Source organism: Cydia pomonella, chromosome 22 (assembly GCF_033807575.1).
Source record: "Cydia pomonella isolate Wapato2018A chromosome 22, ilCydPomo1, whole genome shotgun sequence".
In the NCBI taxonomy this organism is placed as follows: Eukaryota; Metazoa; Arthropoda; class Insecta; order Lepidoptera; family Tortricidae; genus Cydia; species Cydia pomonella.
Window position 1 is genome coordinate 8,916,927 of NC_084724.1, and position 18,188 is coordinate 8,935,114.

The following is an 18,188-nucleotide window of genomic DNA, read 5'->3' on the forward strand; positions in this document are numbered from 1 at the left end:
CAGTACTTTGTACACTTATTGGGTGTAAATTGGTTAAGCTACTGTCTTATCTTAACACATGTTGTACAAATAACTTTTGTATGTTAAGAAAGTATTTTGACTTGTTTTTTGTTAATAATTGTTGTTAAACGTTATATGTATTTTAATTAAAATGGAATGGGAATTTAACATGTTAACGTTAAAATTATCTATTTATAATTAATTTACAAACATACTAACCCCACTAACCCCAGTACCTAATTGCATAACTAAGTACAGTCAAATAATTTAATTTTGTAAAGTCGCCAGGGACCTCATACTATTTTCACTGTGACAAGGTACGAAATAGTATTGAAATTATTCCTAAAGTAAATTCCTTGACCGTACATATTGGCTTATTGGCGATGTTTCATCTTCATATGAATGAAATGCAGGTGGGGTGGATGTTAAAGGTTATGTGAACAATTTTGTACCTTACGCCTCTGTTATAAGGCACAAAAATGGTCTTCTACCTAATGTGTTAAGGTTAATAAGTACATTGTGTTAGCATCAATTAAACATCGCTAATACAGCCCTAGATTTCATTGACTTTGATCAAATTAACACTATATTTCATAACATTGTGCGTAGCCAACGTGCCAATCGTTAACGCTTGGTAGCGAACGAAACGCAACTGTCACTGTCGCACTAATAAGAAAGAGTGATAGAGAGAAATGACTACGCTATGCTACAGAACTTTAACGAATTGAACGTTGGCTAAGCACCCAGGTCGATTCGTAAAGGCATCTGTAGGTAGAGTGACTAGTATTTAACATCTTTGCGTCGTCCTGGTATTTTGCTACGGCTCATGGGAGCCTGGGATCCGCTTCACAACTAATCCCAAGATTAGGCGTAGGCACTAGTTTTTACGAAAGCGATTGCCATTAATGACATGAGGTGTTCAGGGGGCTCTTTCCGGCAAATATCACCAAATATCACGTGGAGGTCTCGGATAATATCACAGAAAATTACAATAAATTAGTACTACAGTGTAGTAGGGACAATTATGTAACAACCCCCAATTATGGTTACTAAGAAACCATTCGGAGCATTACTTATTAAAGCAAACATTCAGCTTGTGGTGAGAAATACTAATACGTTTCACACAAATAAGTTTCAGGTATGAGTAACATATATAACATCTGCTAAAATGAGGAAAAACCTAAAATTAATACACCTTTGTCTTTTATGTGAATGAAATTACTTTGAAATTACGAAACCGTTCTGTAGCTAGCCAAGGGCCTACACGTATACAACTACGAAACAAATCTTAAGGGGCCCACTGAGTACCAGTTCGCCGGACGATATCGGCCTGTAAGTTATTCGCGATTGTCAGCTTTTGCGAATAACTGACAGGCCGATATCGTCCGGCGAACTGGTAATCAGCGGGCCCCTTTAAAACCAAAACCTGCACTACCAATGGACCAGTTTGGTTTACGCTTCAGTGAGACGAGTTTGCTCTGACGAAAACGATTCGAATGTGACTACTTAACACAAAGAACTAATTAACGATTGTCACGTGACTTTTCTACGTGGTTTTCGTAAAACTACAATTATGTAAGTATACTAAAATAGGTAGCGCCACAATACACCGTGAACACTGACTTTGATAAAAAAAAATCGAATCACTGACAGCGCACTTCACTCCGTTAATAACGTCTAAGTTCGTGTCATGTCCTTGTGCTACCCTAGCGCCATCGGAGAGATTTCGAACTAATTTACAGCTGCCAGCTGGGCACTTTAGCAAAAATTCTCCCATAAGAGATTGTTCTCCTGACATCTACCCTCCATATTCCTTTGATTGAACAAACAAATAGGTTGATGGTTACCTTAAACTGCCTGATTCTAATTTTAATATACTTACATCAAAAAATTGATCTAGATACGATATGGATAGGATCTAATTTATACGTATATTATAATTATAATCAGGCCGAAAGTAAATTGAAACGGTTTACAGCAATCATGTAGAATAAAAACAAGCTAAAGTCAAACTTATTTTGCGCTATTAGCAATTTTAAAATATCAAAAACTTGCATAAAGAAGCCACAAAGACGTTCTGGCGTCACGGAGTGAGTCTCTGACTAACTTCGTAATAGCAAATTTAGCCTGTTCAACTATTTCCGTCACTAAAAAAAGACACGAGATTCAACACTTCTGCAGTTAGCAACTTTAATATTTTTTAAATTTGCCGCTTCACTTTATACAAAATGGTACCTGGACGAATCAACTTTTTGACTGATAAATCTAAAATTCAGACAAATATTAAATTGACACGTGAGAAGCGTAGGTCTAAAAGTTGATTAATGACTAAATTTTTGGAGGATTTAACGCCTGGCGACGTGTCAGAGAAGTGGCATTGGCAAATAGCTTAATCAGGACTTTACTTGGACATTGTGAAACAAGCCCTTAATAGTTTAGTAAGAGTATAGTAGGATTGGCCCCTCTTGAAAATTATTTAGAAATTGGAGTTCCTTAACATTGTTAAATGACGTTGTCCTTCTCAAGCCGCCGACAGGCAAAGTTTACCTGACACAGATTGTCCTAATAGGTATATTAACCTGAAATTTGATTACCCTTTAGTTTAGCAAACTATTCACTCCTTTGTAGTCTACGCTTGGAAACAAGGGGTCTAATGCATTAGACACAAGGGACACTTGAACCCTTTCAAAGTCGCCCCAGAACTGAGTTGTTACTCACAAACGCTTTGCAAGCAAAACCGAAGTGTACATATTTTATTAATTTATAGCTAAATTCCTTTCCTCATTGATACAAAACCTGAAATTATTTTGGCAATGAATGTTTACAACTTTTTACACATAGTCCAGCAATATTTATCATTAGAGCCTTATTATAACAAAATCAACAAGAGAATGTTAAATGTGTCTGTTTTTAGTCACTGTCACTAGTCGACACACGAAAAATGGAGATAATATTATGTAAAGTAATAGCCATAAGGCTTGTCGTTCTTCCCTACATTAAGTAATTATACATTTATTTTTGGTACCTATCGAATTAAACATGGTCTAGCTAATTCTGGTATAAATACAGCAAAGACAAAAAAAAAATACTTTATGAATATCGGGTAAGTTACAAGTCACCGACAAACTTGCGTTCGCCCCGGGGTGTCTGGGTTAATTGACTTCAGGAAATCTGACCCTTAGGCACACAGTGATGTTGGTTCCGTGTCATATTTTATATTTATCAGGGGCATATTTCGGTAACCTTAAAAAGTGGGGCGTTGAAAGATCGATGAGATGTCTAAATTTAGTTCAATAATATTTTAAAAGCAATGTTGGAGTAAACTCCAGGCTTAAATATTGTGCTGCAACCGATTTGTAGGAAAAAGAGTCTATTGAAGAGGATAGCATTTATTTCAAACTTTCGGGTTTTGAACACATTTTAAAACATTTAAAACCGGGTCTTTCGCGAAACTTGCGTCGAAATGTCGGAACTAAAGGTAACTAATTACTCATTTCAGGAAACTGCAAGGCTATAACATAAGAAGAATATATTTCAATTTGTTGTGTTTGTCTGTGTGACCAAGTCAAACTTAAGCTCAGTATAATTTAGTTTTTTTCCCAAGAACAAACGTAGGTATTTTACCAAGATCGATTTTTAAAAGGGTAGAAAACGCTTTTTTTCAAAAACAAAATGCATAAAATACTTATTTCCAATTACTTCAAAGTCGAACGATTTATTAAACGTTGTAGATTGAATCCACAAAATAAACAATTAAACGAAACAAAAAAAAACAGTCCCAAGTTTTTAACAATATCAATCAGACTTAATCCTGTAAATATATTTGTAAATGAAATTGAAATGCAAAAAAATAAATTTCTGTTAAAACAAATTCAATATTCCGAATTGGAACTTGGCAACGTTCCGTTACAAAAAAATAAATTTAACTAGGGATCCGTGTTCTTATTATTTATTTATTGTTTTGTGGCTGTTTGCCAAAGGATTATGAGTCAAGGGATTCCTGCGACATATTATTCTAACTGCTTAGTGAGTCCAACTCTTAGAGACACCAGTTGGTAGGTATAAACGACAGAGTCAGCTTCAGTAGCTTATTAGTTGGTAGAACAGTGGCATGTCCAGTGTCGCCGGAACAAATCTTTCAACTTTTCCTTTATGAAAAAATGCCGTCTATGCTGACTACATATATTAATTTAGCATGGGGTAGTTTGGGGTAATGCATAATCACTGATAATTTTCACTACCTCTAATAATTAATTAAAACAGTAAAACCCCCGCTGACATTTTCTCAGAAACAGAGTGGTAAAAGCGTGGAACAAACTACCAGAAGACGTGGTCTCAGCACTGAATGTCAATCAGTTAAAGAACAGGCTAGACAAATACTTAACCAGCGCAAAGAATTTTGTTTTAAGTCAAGATCACTCAGATACAGGCAGGCAACTATCAGTTGTTTCGACTGCCTGCCTGATTAATAAATAATAATAATGAATAAATAAATAAAATAATGTATATAAACCGTACTTATTGCCTAATATCATTGGGATTTAGTAATTTTAGAAAGGAAGTTATGAAGAAAATATTCGCCACAAGTGTGTTAATGTTAACTTCTAGTGCTCAGTAGGGCGTTCGGCCGGTGTTTCGGGTGAGTTCGAATCTCGCTAGGATTTTTCCCGTATTAAAATAAAAATATACTTGCAATTTTTTCAACTAAGTGATTGTTATAGTCATCTATAGTATAATCTTGAAGTTAAATTTGCAATGGTTGGGCTTAGTGTTTGACTCCCTCGGTATCAAGTCGTAGGAACACGTCCTTGTTTATGTCACTTCGTTATTTTCGGCCTTCCGCCATTACGGGAGTTGCGTGTGGATGTATTTAATTGGTTTCAATTCGATGCCATTGTCCTGTTGCGGTGCTGGCGATAAAGTGTCGTTTATTGGTTTTATAACCCCTGTATAAGATAAGTCAACGACTTCTGTTTATATGGATGGCTTTATCCACGTGATAAGTGTCGCTTTTGGACACCACGCGATTGAAGAGACAAATACTGTCATTATCAAAATATTGCGTTTATAAATACGACCATCATATCTGTACTGTACAGTATTTTTTATCATCAAACCTACGTAACTTTACTTTCTGGCGACAGTGTTATTAATGTTAATAAGGGACGAGCGGTATATCATGTCATGTCGTGCGCGATAAGCGCATAATACCTCTGTATGTATTTGATATAGATTCGTTGGAAAAATCATATGTGTTGTGTGTACCTTCATCATCATATACGACGCGATGCTGGATGAAGGTTTTCTCTCATGGGATGTTTAGAGAGACTTTTGCATACTCCATTTCTGTATACCTATTATTCAATAATTTCATGGCGTTATTAGGATGACCTAATACGTGCAGCCTCATGACAGTCATGAACTGTAATGAGGAAATCTTGGACTATCTTTTTTTAGCAGATATTACTAAATACCCCAGGAAAGAGGATACCCCAGGATGTGGACGGGGCAGTAACACCACGCCGCCGGCCATGCCTGTTGCAGCGGCCTTCTGCTCGCACATGCTACGCGAGGCACGCTCCTACCTCACGCGCTCTATCGAGTCTGCATTCAATGCTCGCTCAGTACGCAGATGCCGACATGTTTGCCAATAGTTTAGCGTACCTATGTAATATTGCTAGACACTTTTTGAATTTGAATTATTGTAATTAATTGGCTGAATTTGTAAATTTGATCTTCCTTGACATTTTATATATGCTAAATATTGTAATTAATTGACTGACTATGTAAATTTTATTTTTCTTGACATGTTATCTGTTTGTATGTTTTTATTTTCCTGACATCTATTTTTTTCTAGTGTGTAAGCGAATTGGTGTAGTTTGAATTTGACTTTTTGAATTTGAATTATTGTAATTAATTGGCTGAATTTGTAAATTTGATCTTCCTTGACATTTTATATATGCTAAATATTGTAATTAATTGACTGACTATGTAAATATTATTTTTCTTGACATGTTATCTGTTTGTATGTTTTTATTTTCCTGACATCTAATTTTTCTAGTGTGTAAGCGAATTGGTGTAGTACTGTAAGTTTGCACTGTGTTAAATAAATAAAATAAAAAAAAATAAAAAAAATAAATCATCTTGGTGTTAAACTTTGGTTTCCTCGGTTAATTTTTCGCTTGCCAAAGAGCAACAAGAACTGGCAACATCAAATAATACTTCGTACATAACTTCCAAGAAAGGCCAGCCGGGCTGCAGTTGACTTCACAAAGGCAATTTTTGGCAAAAAAAATTATTTCTCAAAATTATGAGGCACGTATAATTAGAGACCTTTGCTTGGAATCTTGAGAGATTCTCACAATGCTGTCCGACCAGCGGAAAGGAATGTCCGCGTCTTATAAAACAAGCTTAATTATTTGATAAAAAGAATGTCGCCAGAGTAACAGGAACATAGTAGGTAATCATTTGGCAATTCACTTTGATCAAATCTGCTTATCTCTACTCATCCAGGTTAATCCAGGCTAGTTATCTTCAATTGCAACCTCTTCTGCTATGATGGACTTTACGGGTCTTTCTTGTACGTTTAAATGGTACGGAAGCGAGTGCCGTCGGACTTCACAATTCTACATATACTCGTAAGATATAAGGAATGTCTTCTAAAGAGCTTCGTCCGTTTTACAGCAGGTATACCGACTTGTTAGTAAGGTTACCTTGAGTCCAAAAGGCTGGTGTTACCTCTTATACACCCACACACTTGTACTTTGTAGTGTCTGTTTTTTGCACCCAATGGACTACTGTACTCGTATATAAATGAACTCTGCGCTGAAGCAATGGTAATAAGAAGGAAGAATTCCAACTCCAATGTCGGGCTCTCATTGTTAAAATTTAATTATGTATTAAGGTGAATAAGATTACGGTAAATATTGTAGTTGAATAAGTAGAATTCAAGACAAGGTAATGGAACAAATAAAGGATAAGAAAGTAAGTATAGACCTTTTTGTGACATTTTTACTCAGTAAATAGTCACCTGTAGTAACACAACATGGTAGACATTTGATAGATGTAAGTAGAAAAAGTAAAAAGGAGGTTTCAGAAAAGGGAGGACTGTTTTGGGAAAAGTTACTAAAATGTACACGACTAGGGTTTCAAAAGTTGCCAAAATCCACCTGAGTTGCTGAGTTGTTGTAAGCTTTCGTAAAAACATTGGGTCTATATCCCCCCGCAAGTCTATCAAAAGACCGGGATTTATAGGCCCGTAAAATCCAAGGAGATAATAATATTAAATCTACGAGTAACATTTTTACAGTAATCTTTCAACTATGACGCGCCTTAACCTCAATAACATTAACATGATTTGGTAGAATTAGAACCGCAACCATCACAAGGCGTGACACACCATTAACTCAATTGATGTTACTGTTTGCAAACTTACGTCAATACATTTTGGAACTTATATGGGGGATGTAAGATTCAATATTGTGTAAACTTTAACTGTGTTTTGGGGACAAAAGGGAATATATTTGCAAGTATGTCGCGTCGGTTAGGTTTTTATACAAAATAGAGGTTATGATTACAAACTACACGCCCGTAAGTAATGCGCCACTTCGTTAATTACTTTGAATTAGTTGAAAGGTATCGTTGGAAAAAAATCATGTGTTTGTTGGAACTTGGGAGAAATTCAATGCGAAATGACCTGATGGACGACATAGATTGAGTTAAAAGATGAAGAACGGTAACAGATACGTAGTAAGATTAGCATATCTTACACGCTTTTAATTAGATTCACCTAATATCTCGCCCTCATGTCTGTCTATCTTTGTCATCTAAACACGCAAGTAGAATTCGATATACTTCCTTGTTACCGGTTGATTAGCATAACTATTAACTAGGTTCAAGATCAGTTACCTAATTCGAAATAGAATTCTAGTTAAATCCGGTTGCAGTCTCTGAACACCTATAACCTGATACATTTTGATGTGAGCGTACAGCATTGGCGGCGTGGCATGCATTTTGTTAATTGTTTGAACCGAGTATGTTGGTTTGACTATTGCAATAAGTTGTTCAGTCCAATAAGTTGAACGTTGATAAACTATAAACTGAAATTAATGGCATTCACTAATGATTAAAGGATCACGTCCTCCAGGTGATTTCAGCCCTCGCAGCTAACGCCCTAAGGTCTAGGCCACCCGTAGGTTACTTAAAACGACAACACCAAAATATTTATTTAATTATATTGTTTTATTCGGTCCCTAGCTTTTTGGTAAACAGTATATCACCTTCTCAACTCGCTGCCATTACCTTTTCCGGCACCGTTTCACACACGAACTGACAATCGCACTGTCAGTAGTTAATACATTAATTAAATCGTGTCGTCCTTTTAATCTCTTAATTATACCTTTCACCGTCCAAGGATTATGACAAATTATCCTGTTTACATGTTAATTTATAACTGGTGAAGCATTTTAATTAATGTTGCGTGTATATCAACTTCCTGGTACGCAAGAGTTGCTCTATAAAGGTGATAAAATCGTAGGAGCTTAAATGGCGATGGAAGTTGTTTTATTATGGCGTGAGCGGATTCCTAAATTGCAAGGAACGGCGACAGCACGCCAGGTCCGACCATGAAGTTAAAAAAAGCACCTTAGAAATAGTACCCTAAATTTGTCCTACGTAAGTAACCATGCCAAATGACGACCATTTACATCTAGTAAACAGATTGCTGTGCCCTTACAGGGTGTCACATGTATACCTATATGTTCCATTCCATCCATGCTTGTAATGTGATATGCAATAAACTATTCTATTCTATTCTATTCTATTCTATTCAGATTGGTAGAAAAATGTCGAGTAAGTTTATCGTACTTGCGTAAGACATAGTAGTACCATATCCATGGCAACTGCCTAATTTAAAAGAGAGTGCAAAAATATGGCTGTGACCGGAAAGTTGAAAGAGTTGTTGATTTGTATAAAGCAAAGAAAATAAGCCTATTTTAATTATTTTGAAGAATAAACAGAAGGATAATATGAACAGTGACGTAATTGATAAGAAAAATTTCGGTATAAACCTCTGCATGCACTAACATTTAAAGGTAACATATTCTTTCCCTAAACAACCAACAGAGTTTCATTCGAACACAAATTTGACTTTAAAGTGATTATGTCGTTGTTGGGGCATCAATAAACCCTCTCTCGCCCCTCTCCTCTCTCTTTTCCCTTTAGTTTAACGCAAAATCTCGGTTAGTTTTCCAGTCGAAAGTAACCCGACACTAGGACCATCCTGCGGCTGCGACCAAGTTTAACCGGCGTGAGTCAGCTCTCTGAGCCGGCTGTTCCAATTATGGAACACAAGCGAGTCGATGGCACAGTCTAACCACAATAAGTGAGTTCTTTGATGAGGGTGTAAATTTTTGGTTAGGAAGACAGTCAAAAGGCAAGAGCTTTCGTATTTGTATACGTACTTCGTTCAGACACAGCAAGAAAGGAAGAGCTTCGCAACTTGTGACTGTGTTGTTCTACCAATCTTCTGTATGTGGAGTATGTGTACAAGCGCAAGAGTTAGAAGTGAGGAAAGAATTTGTAGACGGTCTTACCTTATTAACGGTCTTCTCCAAATTGACCTGACGTTAAGCCTGAAATTGTTCTCTCGATGTTTAAGTATAAATAGTTTCGTCAAAACCGAAGTAAACGCTTGTCCCTTCGAATGCATAACGGAATCCCGTAGACTCAAAAAATTGAACCCAGTCCAATAACAGGTTATATGTATCGCGCCTGCAAGTTCGCAAGAATTTACGCCATTACGTGTATTTCGGCGATTCCGTGGAAATCTGCTGAATCCTGCACCAGAACAGGCAATGACACAACAGAAAACTGTGTAACCAAATGTTTTTAAAGCTTTTAAGATTTTTATTATTGTATTTATCTTCGACATAAAAGACAGCTTAGTTTTTTCATTAAATATGTACAGCATACTTTTCACTATAACTAATTATACATTTTAATTGAAACCAGCGTTTAAAGACATAGTGTGCAGTAACAGCCCAAAAAGACCGGGGCCTGTGCTGCATTAGCACAGGTCCCGGTCACAATACGAGTATATGTGACCCCAAGTTTGGAGAGCAATCGGATTTTGGATAAATAATTTTCCTATACCTAATATAAAATTTACTCATCAACGAAAAAAGCTTAATTATATAATTAAACATGCATTGCTGGCTATATAGTTTTTTTATTATTTACGTATATAGCATACTGTATTTGTTTATAACGGTATTTGATTGATAAAGCAAGTTTTTGTAACTATTGATGTGAATCGACTCCCCGCGGTGAGCACAAGCGACTGGATTCTATGTCATGCCTTATGACCTTGCTTCATAGGTTTTGGCTGTAATGGAATATATTAAAGCGAGTAATGATCTACGACTATTTATTTCTCGCGCAAGAAACGTGCTCTATGTTGATAACGGAAAGTACTTGTTCTTGAAGAAGACACTCCTCCGGTAAAAAGACAATCACCCATTGCTACTGTTACTTGTCATAAATGTCATTTATTGGATCGCCTGAGAACCGGAATCATCCGCGCTCACGTAAGCATTGAGAATAAACGCTGAGTGTTTAATAAAATAACACGAAAGCATGCGTACGCACATAAATTCGCGTGAAAATGAGCGCGCTCATCTTTATACTGCTTCTCTATGGGCTCAGGAAATTTTTGGAGAGTTTTGTATGGCGGTGGCGGAATGACTAATGATTTTCAAGCTACTGCTCTAGGACACCTATTCGGTAAAGAAAAGCTATGCCTTGGAGATTAGATTGTATATAAAAAGTGGATTGGGATTGGAGATACCTAATTACATGTCCTTATAGTGGGACTATCCATTTCTGTTACAACACAACTTTTTACAGATTTTATTAGTTTCTATTTCTGGCGGGATGCGAGGGTTTTTTGATTGTCCTTGAATGCAGTTCTTATTATATTGACATTTAAACTTCGTGGATCCTACGGTAATTTATTTTTTAATTATTCATGCTCTGAAAGTGGGTCTTGTTGTTATAAATTGTGCAGAAAACGATACGTGTTTGCTCTAGAGCACTGTACTTTCTAAGTACGTTTTTTTCTCTCTTTTTACGATAAGCAGTTACCATTTTGGTTTTGAATGGATTTGTTGTACATTTTCCATTCTGATAATGAACTCCCCATTCCATAAATAACGATAATTTTACCTAAATTGTTAATTGAAAGTACCTTCAAGAAATAATGCTGAAGTTTGTACTTAGCCGTGATTTTTTAAATGTACTTAAAAGTATTTTACTTTCCTCGCATTCGAAATGAAAAGTACCATTCCATCCCTTGATTAACAATCTACTACCCGGACGAATTACAATTTCCAGACTCTTCAGAATTGTTAAACAAATGTTTTTCCTCACAAAATGATTTCTTCGTAAATCTGCCAAGTATCTTCTTGGGTGGCCTGTTATGGATGAATTAATAGGCTCGAAGCATAGTTTATGATGACAGTGACCGAACGCAAGAATGCTCGAGCAGGCATTTCGCAACCTGCTGTATTTGCATTGCTGCAGAAATACTATCGAGATGTATAATGTTACAATAGACAGCAAGTGAGTTGTCTAATTGAATACAAGATTATGTTTATAACTAAGAGGAATACAATCAAATCAAACTTATTTATTTCTTTTCATTTGGCCTTGGTGTTTTTTGCGTCGCATTTTCATGGCTCTGCTCTTAATTATTATGCGTTGCTTCTTTATCATCTTTTTTCGAACCTATAGATACCATTTTCAATCCGATTTTGAAACCTCTAATTTCTTTTTACCCATATTCATTATTTAGGATTAAACCTTCAACAGACGTGCTTTTATTTTTTGCGTGTATTCTTGAATGAAATTAGCAAGATTGCTTCTACAACAAATGAAACCATCAGCTCCTCTTATTGGGGGCTTTCCCACGTATTAGACAAAAGTTTGTCAACAGACTTGAGTTTAATACACCTAATGGCATTCCCCATTACACCCACTATCCACAAAATGGTGTATCATAATTATTAGAAGCACTTATTCATAATGACGTATTTCAATAGAGTCAGTCACCTGAAGTTTTGACACGGTTCGCGAACAATACGAGTATTTAGTGGGTCACGGCATGTCAACAATAAATACAAACGACAACAATACTTGCTTCCAAGATACCTATACCTACATGTTACGTTATACATTGTAACTCTAGTTGTGATACTGATAGGTAGGTAATGATAGTTTTGGTAAACACAGTTACGGTAGGTACTCTAGTTTCGACATGTTTTACGACAGAAGTGAAATTCCTTTAACTTATTAGGAAAGTTACTTGATATTGTGTAGTAGGTATGTAACAAAAACGTTTCAAAATAATACAAGCGTATTCTTGTCATACAAAATGCGTACTTTCTCTAAACATAGGTTTAAAAAGACGTCTATTTCGGTCAAACCAGTGACAGTTAAATTTAACTGCTTTCTTCCCACAGAAGCCGTCAGCGGTCCAAATATAGCTTCGTCCACACTGCCCATATTTCACTAGATGCGCGACCATAGGATAGTCGAGATCTTGACTAACTAGTTTAACGTGCAGACTCGAATTGTAGTCTTAAAACATTAATTCAGTAATTGAACTCAATGATCAAAGTAGCCAAGTAAACGAAGCAACGAAAGTTTCATAGTGTTCGATTCTGTGAATGATCGAACACATTGATAATTTCGTTGTCCTGTTATGGTAACATTTGACAGACGTTCGTCAGTTCGTGGAGCGGTGTTCGAGTCGCGAAGCGTTGTATACAACTCAATTTCCATCGGCTTACTTACTTTTTCGAGAATTGAGCAGCCTATTCTACAGATATGGCAGAGAAAACAGGCCAAGTTAGCCCTGATTTGTCAACAGGCATGTTTGACGCGCCGCCACTGCAAGCTAGTTCCGAGTTTTGGCTTACCCAGGCCTCGGTAAGCAGTTACAATGTTTACTGGAGTGACAGCGCCATAGACAACGTGTCTATTTCGGCGTCTGCGCAGCTTCGTTTTTGAACTAATGGCGTTGAGTCATGGCGGCAGGTCTTTGTTGTTTGGATTTGGATTGAAATTGAAAGTTTGGCGTTATCAGGCAACTGATTTTAAAAAGATTTCTCAGTTGGTCCCATTGTTTTCATGACGAGATCTGATGACTAGGTACTGGATAAATCGAGGGAACTCTTTAAATATTTGATGGTGTTTACAGTACGAGTAGCTCTGGTGTTTACTCTCAGAGAGCATAGTTTGGTGAACCGGAACTGCAGATGAAGACCATAAAATGGCATTTAAAAACCTGTACTGTGAAATTGGTTCATTTTTTGTCCAAAAATTAGACATATTTTAAAATGTTCGCCTTGCAGCCCCTTGTGGTAAACGGATTCTAACATGTGATGTGACTTTCCATTAAATTCCTCTGTAAGTGACCTAGGGTAAGCAGATTTATAGACTATAGGTTTTATTTTTTTTATATGTTTACATAAGCAATATTTATACCCTATTGTAGTTTTTGTTAAAGTCTAAAGTGGGGTATTGTTAACAAATAGACTAACAAGCTAACAAGAAAAATGATAACAAAGATCACTTTGTATGAAAATTGTCATTGCCTCTTCATGTTCTACATCATATCCATTAGATATGAATTAAGGTACACAAGATTGTATGTGTAATCAAACGGTTTTTTTTTTATTCACAAATATGGTACAATTTACCTACTACATACTTACAATACAAGTTATAAAATGCATTATGGACGTGGTAAGCGTAACATGACTAGTTCTTAGAAGGCTAAATCATCGTTTAAGCGTCGACTTTTATGATTACAAGGATAACGTTAAGTTTAACATAAAACAAGCGATTAGACATAATAATAAATCATCAGCGGCCGAAGACATAAAACAACTCTACTTATATGGTAAGGCATGTGGCCAAAAATTGGGACAGCCACATAAACCACAAAATTTAAAAAAAACACTGAACCTTCAAACAAAACACAATCACACACATCGATAAACTTCGTTGAAAATTCGTTATTCGAACGCGTCAATTCGTTAATTTGAATTTCGAAATAGCGCGCCGAAGCGACCACGGCGCGCGCGCTGCCGCCTGAGACTGGCTGGAGACAACAGGACAACACACCTCATTACAAGTTTAATCTCTCGTCCCGTTCACACTTACCAAGCTTTAGTTGATAAGAAAGGGTAAGTGAATCGGTTAATGAGTAGATGCCGCGGGGGCGTCAGTTTCGCAAGTCAAGGACGATTTACAAAACTATTACCTGAATAAATATTAATAAAAAAGTTAACGAAATACCACCTGCGTATATGGTGTTTATTGGTCCACATACCAGCCGTAGGCGCTATTTTTAGGTTTTTTATTGGGTTTAATTTAAGAAAATTGTCTTGCGGCCTATGGTTATGGCTACCGTTTGTGGTTGTAAAATGGAGGCAGTAACGGTTTATTAATGTTTTTATATGTTGTTTGTCGGCTTACTTAATATAACTTAAAATTGCAGGATTATTTTATTAAAATACTTAATAAAATTAATAATTGTTATTCCAAGCAAAATTAAGGTCATTTTGTCTCTTAAGTTTGTAAACTTTACCTACATACTCTATAACACGTCTAAAAAAACAACATAAATGTTATATATTGATAATCATTCAATCACATCTATGTATACGATCTACAAGTATTGCGATAAGGCAAAATAAATCAACATTTCTCGCAAAGGGCTTATTGAAAAAGATTCGACGTATAACATTGAGACATCAGCTCGCTCAGGTTTCTTTTCCCACGGCATTACTACAGACATTGAGTCTTAAATGTGAACTATATCCACGTTTTCTGGGGCTACATTCAAAATATAACAAATCTCCTTGATTTGATATTGACTTGACATATATCTGTCGTACGTTTTACGTATACTGCGTATATATTACCGAGTGCGAGATTCGCCCCTTATTAATAGTTGGATTAATGAATGACCCCTATAGTGCATTGGAAATATTAGGATAACTTCGAAAGCGGGATAATTTTGGAAATGGCAAGTTTCTATAAAACCAGACGCACTGTAAACTGGTAAGTTACCGGTATTTTTTATACTAAATATTTACCGGTTGCATTCCCTATTCCTGGGGTACTGAAGGCCTAGGATTACTTGAGTAATTTTTCTTTCATATATTATATTTATTGAAATTAATATAGTGTTACTTAAAATCTCATTTCATTTAAAGTAGATCAATAGAAATTACAAATGACTTAAACAAATATGTTTTTTTTTAGCATTGACATATAACCTAACATTATTAACCGGTGTGAAGTTAGCGGCCAAAGTTATCGGCCAACGATAACCCGACCAAATTAAGAAGTTAACAGTTTTAATACGTGTATTTCCATAAAAAAGAGCTTAAGTGGGATATTAATAGGTCAATGGTGAAGAAAAAAGTGGGGCTTTATACAATTAATAGCGTATCACGATAAATTTTACCAACTAGGTATCAAAAATGACTTGAACAGCCACCAACATTACGTACTACACAAGTTAACTATAAACGCATTAAAAGACATAAAGACGCTTCAAATCTATTATTCACAGAAGATGTTGATTAAATCCTCACATTTACTGTTTACAAAATACATTTACCATGATTATTAGAGTTTTTGTTAAAAAAATGAACGGCCATAAGATTCTAAGCATACAAAACTAAATTAAAACCTTTTCTAGACAGAAAGACATTTTCTAATTGATACCAACAATAAAGAGTTAATTTTTTAAAATAAAAATGCATTCAGAACCGACTTTCCTTGCTATATATAGATATTGCAACTGAATAATAGTAAGCGGCGCAACGATTCTGAACAATTTTTTTTAAAAGTTGACACAATTCTAGATTATGAAAAGTTATTATTACAACAATGAAAACCGTTAATCAAGAGCTATTGTCGAAATATTTAAAATCCAAAAAAAACGCTTTTCAAAGTCGATTCCCGAAAAATATCCATTGGCCGAGTTAGCGGCCGAAATCTTCCTGAAACAAATCACTACTTTTGACGAACTTCTAGACATTAAGACGCTTTCAAACTTACACCAACGTAGGCAGCTATCGTAGACTTTCATAAAAAGCTTTACAAACCGACTTTCCTCGCTGTCTATAGATATTGCAACACAATAATTGTTAGCGGCGGAACGATTCTGAAACAATTTTTTAAAATATTGATACAATTCCAGATTATGGAAAGTAATTATTACATCAAAGAAACCCGTAAATCCAGAGCTTTCGCCAAAGCTTTCGAAACCCAATCGTATCACTTTTCAAAGTTGTTTTCCGAAAAATATCCATTGGCCGAGTCAGCGGCTGAAAGTTTCTTGACAGAAATCAGTGATTTTGATAAGCTTCCAGAGATTAAGACGCTTAGAAACTTATACCAACGTAAGCCGCTATCATGGGCTTTCAGAAAACACTTTCAGAAACGACTTTCTTCGCTAACTATAGATTATGCACCTGAAAAATAGTTAGCGGCGGAACCATTCTGAAAATATTTTTTTAAATGTTGATATATTTCTCGATTATGGAAAGTAATAATTACGTCAATGAAAACCGTAAATCCAGAGCTTTTGTCAAAGCTTTCGAAACCCAATCATATCACTTTTAAAACAAATTTCCCGACAAATATCCATTGACCGAGTCAGCGGCCGAAAACTTCCTGACACAAATCACTACTTTGGACAAACTTCTAGACATTAAGACGCTTACAAACTTACACTAACGTAGGCCGCTATCATGGGCTTTCAGAAAAAGCTTTCAGAAACGACTTTCTTCGTTAACTATAGATATTGCAACTGAAAAATAGTTAGCGGCGGAACAATTCTGAAAATATTTTTTTAAACGTTGATATATTTCTAGGTTATGGAAAGTAATAATTACATTAATGAAAACCGTAAATCGAGAGCTTTTGTCAAAGCTTTCGAAACCCAATCATATCACTTTTAAAATTTGTTTCCCGAAAAATATCCATTGGCCACGTCAGCGGCCGAAAGCTTCTTGACACAAATCACAACCTTTGACGAACTTCTAGATATTAAGACGCTTTCAAACTTACACCAACGTAGGCAGCTATCATAGGCTTTCAGAAAAAGCTTTCAAAACCGACTTTCCTCGCTAACTACAGATATTACAACTGAAAAATAGTTAGCGGCGGAACAATTCTGAAAATATTTTTTTAAATGTTGATATATTTCTAGATTTTGCAAAGGTATAATTACACTAATGAAAACCGTAAATCAAGAGCTTTTGTTAAAGCTTTCGAAACCCAATCATATCACATTTACAATTTATCTCCCATAAAATATCCAATGGCCACGTTAGCGGCCGAAAGCTTCTTGACACAAATCACAACCTTTGACGAACTTCTAGATATTAAGACGCTTTCAAACTTACACCAACGTAGGCAGCTATCATAGGCTTTCAGAAAAAGCTTGCAAAACCGACTTTCCTCGCTAACTTTACATATTACAACTGAAAAATCATTAGCGGCGGAACAATTCTGAAAATATTTTTTTAAATGTTGATATATTTCTAGATTTTGCAAAGTAATAATTACATTAATGAAAACCGTAAATCGAGAGCTTTCGTCAAAGCTTTCGAAACCCAATCATATCACTTTACAAAGTTGTTTTCCGAAAAATATCCATTAGCCGAGTCAGCGGCTGAAAGTTTCTTGACAGAAATCAGTGATTTTGATAAGCTTCCAGACATTAAGACGCTAAGAAACTTACACCAACATAAGCCGCTATCATGGGCTTTCCGAAAAAGCTTTCAGAAACGACTTTCCTCGCTAACTATAGATATTACACCTGAAAAATAGTTAGCGGCGGAACAATTCAGAAAATATTTTTTTAAAAGTTGATATATTTCTAGATTTTGCAAAGTAATAATTACACTAATGAAAACCGTAAATCAAGAGCTTTTGTTAAAGCTTTCGAAACCCAATCATATCACATTTACAATTTATCTCCCAAAAAATATCCAATGGCCACGTTAGCGGCCGAAAGCTTCTTGACACAAATCACTACTTTTGACGAACTTGTAGACATTAAGACGCTTTCAAACTTACACCAACGTAGGCAGCTATCATAG

General features: G+C 35.7%; 1 protein-coding gene across 1 annotated transcript in view; it reads right to left on the reverse strand.

Annotated features, from left to right (window-relative positions):
* The window catches only part of LOC133530445 (focal adhesion kinase 1), a 96,660-nt gene extending 82,276 nt beyond the window's left edge, over positions 1-14,384 (reverse strand). Inside the window, exon 1 of the mRNA XM_061868357.1 lies at positions 14,029-14,384. The gene's annotated coding sequence lies outside the window, so the exon portion shown is untranslated. The remainder of the gene's footprint in view (positions 1-14,028) is intronic.
* Between the last annotated feature and the right edge of the window lie 3,804 nt (positions 14,385-18,188).